Raw genomic sequence first — 8,618 nt, 5'->3', positions numbered from 1 at the left:
AAAAAAAAAAAATAAAATAAGCAACCTCTAAAAAATTAATCGAAGACGATTTACCGAAATGGAATGGGAATAGAAACGAGGAAAATAAGGATAACAAGAATGGACGAATCAATTGAATCGACGCGTGTTCTAGGAAAGTATCGAGAATAGCCAGGAGCCTCGCGAAACAGAGGGGGAAGAAAGAAATCGAAAGAGGGGGAGAGCAAGAGAGTTCCCGCACGTGTTTCGTTAAACGCAAAATTCCCGTGAGTTTCCAAGAGGAAGGCGGAAGTGGGGAGGGAGGGCTTTTCTTTCGACCGATGCGGAGAGACAAACGAAGGCCGAATTATCCTCGGCTCGTTTACCACATCGTACGCAGCTTTGTCTCTGAGCGCGGGAGGGTCCCAGGGAATTCCTGGCGCAAAAATAACGAGTAAGTCTAAGCTTACTAACCTTCTGTATATCGCAAAATGTACCGCGTACACACATCGTTGCGACGCCAATTGTAATAACATCGATCTGTCAGGAGCCTGACTGCTGCCGAATCAGAACCGCGTGCACAAACATCATTATCTCGCTCGAATCTTCTCAATTTTGCCACGATATTACTTTGCCACGACCATCCTCTTCGGATAAGAATCAAAACGTTTGGAATATGAGGAGAACGCATCGTCGATCGTGAACGAGAGAAATGAAATTGCGCAGACCAAACAAGTTTCAACAACTTCTTTGAAAATTTCTCAATATTTTTCCCTTCTCATCCGATGTAATTATTATCGTCCAATCCGGCCTAAATTTCCCATTGCGTTTTTCCCGTCGAATTGGAGCATCCCCGTTATATCCCCCTTCCCCGAGCAAAATCAATTTCACTCCCCTCCGAGGATGGGGAGTAATCCTGAAAAATAGAGTTTACCCCGAAAACAATCTCGAGAGCGCGGCGGCGGTCGGGTCCTTTTCCACGCATCCGACCCAGAAACTTATTTCATCCTTTTCCTAGATTAGATTGCGCGTTAGGTAACGGCAACTCCCTTAACGCGGTCCACGAGATAACAATGGGCATTTTTATCCGAGCACTGATACGGCGGAATCGAGCCGGTCAACAGGATCAATGGAACTACATAAAGTAACTCATCGACCATAAATGGCTAATAGAAATAGGTCGACGATCGTGGAGGGTGAGGGTCGAGGGGAGGGGGTTTCAGAAAAAGGTATAGAAATAGATATTGGCTGATCATTCGCCGTTTCGAAGGAAATTGTCCCATCAGAAGATTGAAAGGGGATCGAGAATAAAGCTCTTTCTATGTATTGGCCGGCAATGATCGTAGCTGGATGTGATAAAGGGTAATATTTCTCAGGGCGTCGCTAAGAAAACTTTCCTCCTTTCTTCTCCTCGCCATCCACTGATCCGATCTACCCGAAAAAAGACAACGGGTTTCTTTCCTTTCGGACAGAATCGCGGACTTTTCTCTCCGATTTTTATCCACCCTTAACGAAGAAGGGTGCCATGCGAAACCGAAATTTCATGCTTTTAGCGAGATTAATGTTATTCGTCGTTTCTTGTTATCTACGTATGTACGAGGTGTGTGATTCATCGAGGAACGTGGACGATATTCCATCAACTCTTATTGTAACTTGTTGCTTATTGCGAGAGAGAAAGAGAGAGAGAGTCAACAGTTAAGTAAAAGTTTCCCGGATCGTTTAGATAGCTCCCTTCTTCCCTTAGAAAACACCGCGTTTTATTGGTTGGAGCGAACACAGCGAACACACCAAAGTTTGTCATATACGCCTTCCTCGCGTCTCGTTTGCTCTATCGACCGACCAAAGTCCCTTTCAGTTGTCTTTCACCCTCTTGCCTCGAGCTAGAGCGTAATTAGACGCGAAATAAGGGCTCGACCGGTTTTTAACCGACTCCAGCATTTGAGCGAAACGGGTCCGGATATAATTACGGAGACACCAACCCGAAGAAACTTTCGTGCTGGGAATTGGAAATAAATTAACGTGACGATACGATTCTGCCTCCATAAAATATCGAAACGGATGCATTTACGGGCATATATTTTATAAAACGCGATTAACCGAATCGAGGATAATTGCAACACGCGACTTTATCTTAAAAAATCGTAATAAAATTGATCTTCCCCGTAACATAATAAATGCTTCGACAATGCACTAATATAAATTCGTAATATCGATTCGAGTGCGAATCTCGCGCCTTTACTTTAAACCTCGCAATCAATTTTTATATCCACGTGCTTGCCACGTATATACGCCACATATATACGCCGCGTATATAAGTTACAATTGTAACTCTTTTCGCGTATAAAAAGAGCGCCCGTAGATGAATTAAATTAAAAATCCTTCGGGTGGAGAACGTTTCGACGGACAAAAACGGCCATTAACGAATCATAATTTCGTTCCCGATTAATTGCGTCGAGAAGGCGAGCGGGCGTATCAGGACGTAACTTTCGTTAATAAACGATGAGGATGGAAACGAGATCGCTGCGGGTCAAAACGTGGCGCCCGTGCGTGTACCACCCTACCTATACGTCTATACACACGTTTTTCGGCCTCGTTGAAAATTTCTGTGCGGGCGCGGACCGGGGTGCAAATTGCTTTTCGGGCCGTTTCGTCTGGCAGGAGACCATTTGTCACAGCGGATTCTGGACAAGCAACGTATAAGCCGGCTACGCTGATAATGACGCCGCGACGGCTAACTACAAGCTCATCGTACGCGCATTCATGAAGCAATATACATGCATTTACACGCTCCTCCTCCTCCACCTCACTCCTTCTCCCGTCTCATCCCTCTCTGTCATCGTTTTCCTAACGGTATATCCCTCCGTATTCGCATCGTGGTATTCGTTGTCACTTGGGCCGCACCTATACACGCGTTCACGGCTCTTTAATCCCCATCCTCTCTGTATCTAAACCGAACAATGAGCGTTACCGTGCCAAATTAATACATTCAAATTACCCATTGTTGGAGGTAAGACCAAAGTAACAGCGTTGCAAATGACCGGCTGTCATCGATGTATACGTCCTCCCGCCACGGGGATTGATCGGTTGTGTGTTGCGGAGGCGAGAACATGGTTTTTGCGTTTCGTTCATTCGAGCTCGTAGCTTAGCCCTCGAGATCCTCTACCGCTATTAATTCAAACTAATCCGCTTGGAGCAATGGAACTTTGTGGTCTTCGACACGATGTGTCCAAATTTTATCTAAACTTTCGTTATGCACTTATTTATAGTGCATTTATATAAGGATGTTTTTTCGATGTGTAGTAAATGATATTGTATAAAGTTCTGAAGTTTTTTTATTTTTAAAATAGGATTATCTTTCTTCGTGCCTCGTGTCGAACACGTGTTCGTCGTTCGATGAAAAATTCTCTCGTAGCAACATAAAAATTTTCGTTCGTGGTCATCAACGCGTACGAAAATACGATCTAGCGTATAAATGAAAATTTAGCTTCGAGCAATGACTTCAATTGCCGTGCTTGAATACCGGTGAAAGTTAGCAGCTTTTGTAGCAATTTTATCGCAGAGGAACAATTTAATTTCACAACGGTCAATACCAGTTATAAATATTACTCTCGTTACCTCTCATGATTTTCCCTTAGATTTTATTAAATCGTTCTTTGTGAATTCTCTCTTTGAAAGAAAATTCTTATATTTCTATTTACAACACGGAATAATTGTCTCATTCTTTCGAGAATGAAAAAGTAATAAATTTTTAAATTCTATTGACTCATTTCTGCTTAAATTTCAATTCTCTACCACAATTACAAATATTAATGTAGTATAATAATAAGACCATAAAAATGATTCTTTCGCGAAAAGAATCGCATTGAATTTATTACAAAAATTCCAGATATAACTAATCTAATCGTGTAATTTCTCATTAACGAATTTCTCTGACAATTTCCACAAAATTGAATTTCCCGTTACCGATTATTTATTCACGTTCGAGTAACGAAGCGTTTTAATCGCGTTATTTAATAATTCCGAGTTATGGTATAACCGACGATAAAGGCTAAACAATATTTTTCCCGTTCCAAAAATTTCCAATATTTATTAACAGTTCGTCGATGAATCGATCCGTCACAGACATATCCTCACGAATCTCGATCCTTCGCGATCTTTCAATCATTCAAAACGATACAAATACAACAACAACAACAAAAAAACGTAGAGTTCAAATATTAATACGAAACTAAAACAGAATTTTTAAATAAAGCGATAATTAATCTTTCAACCGAAAAGATTGAACCGTCACCCTCGCTCTCGAAATTTCCCCCGTTTTCCCCCGTTTGACCGGAATTATTCTTAACAATAACAGGTCGCCGTTTCGAGGAACAATAGAGATTCAAAGATGGAGGGAGGTAGCGTAGGAATAGTTAACAGACGCGACAATTTTCGCGGGAATTACTTGGGCAGAAAACGGGGAACGGTAAATTATTGCGACGGTGAGGAGGAGAAGCGCGTCGCGGGAGAGAGTCACCCCCGCGCGTCAAGAGGGGTTCCGTGAAAGAAACAAGGAGACGCGAGGCGGCCGGAAGAAGAAAGGGCGAAAACAGGGAAATAAAGTAAAACGGCATGAGCGTGAAGCCCCGGCGGAGACGGGTCGGTGTGCTCCGGGTTGGTGCACAAGAAAAGAAGAAACGGCACGGAGAGGAAGAGCTGCGAATACGTCACCTGAATGCCACCGTAATGTTCACAAAATGCCGGAAATATAAGCAAACGCGCGCCTTCTATGCTCTCAGGGGAACCGTCGTTTACATAAATAGCTCCAACCACCGGATTTCACGTGTACCATTCTCTGGTCTGCGCACGCAGAGTCTTGTACGTGTCCCGATATTTGACGGCAGAGTTTCCGCGAATTTGCCTACCAAATGGAATCGTATCTGGGGAAGTCGTTGGTTTCACCGCGTGGCTACATCTTGAGACGAAAGAGAGAAGGGAGGACGAAGAAGTAATCGTCTGGATTTTAATGCATTTTCGGTTCTCTTGTTATCCAAACCGTTTGATATTATCGTGTCAGAACGAGGACGAAGTTCTCGGGTTTTCTTCGAGGGGAAATTGGTGCGTCGGGTAGGTTGGTGCGTTTCCACGAGAATGAGTGCTCTCTGACATTTTGTCTCTGTCGTGTACCATACCGAAATGCTGATGTCTTTATGCATGTGTATATATATACGAGCGAGAAGAAGAAAGAGCTTGAAAAAGAGTAGTAGAGCGGGTAGAAAAGAATGCAAATTATACATAAGCTTATCCATCGTACTTCTATTACGTACGTCGAATCCCTTTAACGTCGTATTGTTTCTCCTTTTCATAATATTAAATGTACAATCGCACGCCCTCTCTAAAAAGTTTTTACTACGTCATACCCAAGACGTGAATATCGTACAGAATACGTTCCATTTCTCGTTTCATTCCGTGACCTGTCTAAAAATACACCAATGTATCGCGTATCGCATCTGTCAACTCTCGCAGATAGGGAGAAATTCCTAAGGGAACGTACACGCACAATTTTTTTTTTTTTTTTTTCAAGGAAAGCGGTATCAAAGTTTCACTCGAGTTGAAAAGCACGCAGCGGTAACTGCATATTACGAGAATAAGTAACAACCCCGCGTATACCCGGGAAATGTGCTGTTACGATGCAAGAGTTTCTCTCTTTGTCCCCTACCCTTGTTTGTCTCTTCCTTCGTTCTCGTTCTGCAAAAACATTCGCATCATTAGTAACGAGGGAACGAGTTGAAAATTGTTCGAGTATAAAGTTACTCGTTACCAGATAAACGGGGAAAGGCTGCGTTTCGATGATGATATCGTGTTCCTTGGATTGTCTTCCCGCGCAACAAACAACTTTTCGCGTAAATTATGAAGATTAGCGAACATTGAACGATCTCGCGTGACGTTACCGTGCCGAATATATTATAAAACCCATGCGAATTACGCCAAATCGGAGTTTACACGCGAGTCTCTTTTCTTATTCATTTTTTTTTTTTTTTTGAACCGTATCGATTCAAGGGAACCGAGACAAGTGACGCGAATTTTCTCGGCCAAGCGGCGATAAAACAGAAGTAAGAAATTACTTTACATCGCGTTTGCCCACGGAAAGTGTCTCATTTCCTTGCGGAAGTCATGAAACATTAATAAACCGCTGCGGAGAATGGCCCCCCGTGATAATTGTTTATTTAATTACGCCCATTGTAAATCGCGCCAGAAGGAATGAGACAGTTTTCACGGTGAATATATTGTACGAAATAAAATTGGCTCATTTAATTAAACCGCGATAATAAGTTCCTCCAACGTTTCGTTTGCGAAAATTAACAGCGACAGTTTAAGGAGGCTTGGAAAAAGAACAACGTGAGGGATGTTTCAAATTGGTAACGAAGTAACAAGATCGTTTACAAGTAGTAGGTCAAATATTCATTTTACTATGAGAGAATTACAATATTTTTTTTCCTCTCAAAGGGCGATACGAAATGCTTGAAATGATTCGGAACGATACTTGATAAGAAGGGCTGCTTAAACCGTTAAGTGTTTTCCTTGCCAATAATCCTCGTTGATCGGTTTTCCTTTTTGTCCACACGATTTTGTTAAAGAATATTCTCTTGTCGATAATGCGAACCATTACTCTTCGTCGTTTAATTTCAATTTGACAAATTCAAACGCCATTCTAATCGAAGAATAACCAATAAAATAAATATTGAAATGTATTAACATCTCTTCCTCGACGATCATAATATGCCATCGTATTGCATTTACGACAATTTTGTTCTTCTGACTAATGCAGTTCGACGTTATAGATATTTTATAACTAGAAATAGCGTTCGTATAACACGGAAGAACGAGCGACGAACCTATCGAGAGGGTAGAGAAAAAGGTCAATGACAGAGGTACCACACGACCTTCTGCTCGCTTTTTCTTATACGTACTTTCTAGCTAGCACATAGTGACTCATCATTCTTCAATCTTCGCACGATACATCTTTACTCGACGAGTTTTTATTTTTTTATTATCGTGGCCGATGGTAATATCGCTATCTCATCAATAGCCGATTTAAATGCGAGAATTGGCCGCAGAAAATCCACTCTTTTAACCACGATCTTGTCCTTTTTTGGGTTTAAAAAAATTTAATTTCGATATATATTCCTTTCAATGTATGCTTGCAAAAGGATCGATCTTTGGTCATCAACAAAAGGAAATTTAGGGAAATCGATATTCAAGGAATAATTAAGAATATTCAAGGAAAAACTAAACCTGAAAATAAAATTTAAATCCTATACAATCCTGAGTATCCTAAATAAGCCTAATTATATCTAATACATTCTACGATATGAGACGTTACTTCACATATATGAAATAATTGATATAAGTGAAATACGTCTCTAAGAAATTATTTAGATCTTATTTATATCTAATTATACCTAACTACACATGCATTTGTTAGTTACTAACATATTTTAACATGATCGCTTAAAATTAAGGCTTCTAATTTTATTATCGTAACTATTTATAATATGATATTAGGATTTTAACCTAATATTATATTAATTTTATTGACTAAATAAATAACCTATCACAAAACTTAATCCAAAATTATTATATCTAACCATAAATTTATGTAAAAGTGTCCTGATTAACTTAATCTACTTACTAACATATTTATGTACATGTATATCTGCATAATAAACGAGAAGAAAGGGAACATCATCAACAAATATAAATACGTTCGAAAATATCCTATGTACTTTTGTCCACTGGTCCTGAAACAAACAAAAATTAAAAGAGCAGTACATTGATAAAAATTAAATAATGTTTTTCTTCATATATTGAGGCTTCTTCCTAGAAATCCTATCTAACAAATTCTTTCTTGCATTAAAATTTTATGGTTTTATCATAAAATCTAAATGCAAAGAAGAAATAGGAATTAAATATTATGTGAGGTATGAATCTTCTTATATCGATCCCACCTGAAACAAACTTAAAATACTTTATTTTTTTAATGACAAAAAATATTGTGAATATTATAAAAAATTTTCTACAATATAATATTATATATTATAGAAAATTATAACTATGATTACGAACAATCATTTTTAATGATTTTATAAAATTTTGCCAATTTAATTACTATTTCTTTGTATATTTTGTTTTAATAAAAAATTTTCTCTTTAAAAAAAAATATTCATTTATTAATAAATAATCATATTTTTAAACAGTACTTTCAGTATCAAATGCTCTATTAATAAGGGGATGCTGAAAAGAAAAAGACGAAGAAGAAGTAGCCAGAAGAGCTACCAAAATAATAATTATCCACTCAATATGAATCCGAACAAACCGTGAGTGGACGTTTTTCTCGCAACACTAATATATTAAATTTTCAAAAGAAAACGCGAAAAGTGCTTTATTTGTATTTGCAATGCAATTCCAACAAATAAAAAAAAATAGAAAAAAAATAGAAGACTCGCGAAAGTATACACCCTCAACGAGGTGCTCTAATTATTTAACGAAACTCTAACTATTTTATGCACTCTCATTTTATTGCGCAACACTAACATCGCGGAAGACTGCAGCCAATGCAACCATATCAGAGGTTGCCGTCGTCAAATCACCATTGTGCAGCTCTTTGCTGCTTGGTGATT

The 8,618-nt window shown here is 39.1% G+C and overlaps 1 long non-coding RNA gene across 1 annotated transcript; it reads right to left on the bottom strand.

The window, feature by feature from the left end:
- Window positions 1-5,499: 5,499 nt before the first annotated feature.
- LOC116186734 lies at window positions 5,500-8,071 on the bottom strand. Its single transcript, XR_004151731.1, has 2 exons — window positions 7,631-8,071; window positions 5,500-7,233 (listed from the first exon to the last, which is right to left on the bottom strand). It is a non-coding gene; the product is annotated as an uncharacterized LOC116186734 (long non-coding RNA).
- Between the last annotated feature and the right edge of the window lie 547 nt (window positions 8,072-8,618).

The sequence above is a fragment of the Apis dorsata genome, unplaced genomic scaffold (assembly GCF_000469605.1).
Source record: "Apis dorsata unplaced genomic scaffold, Apis dorsata 1.3 scaffold_51385, whole genome shotgun sequence".
Lineage (NCBI taxonomy): Eukaryota > Metazoa > Arthropoda > Insecta > Hymenoptera > Apidae > Apis > Apis dorsata.
Note: the sequence above shows the minus strand (reverse complement) of the source record. Positions and strands in the feature narration are given on the sequence as shown.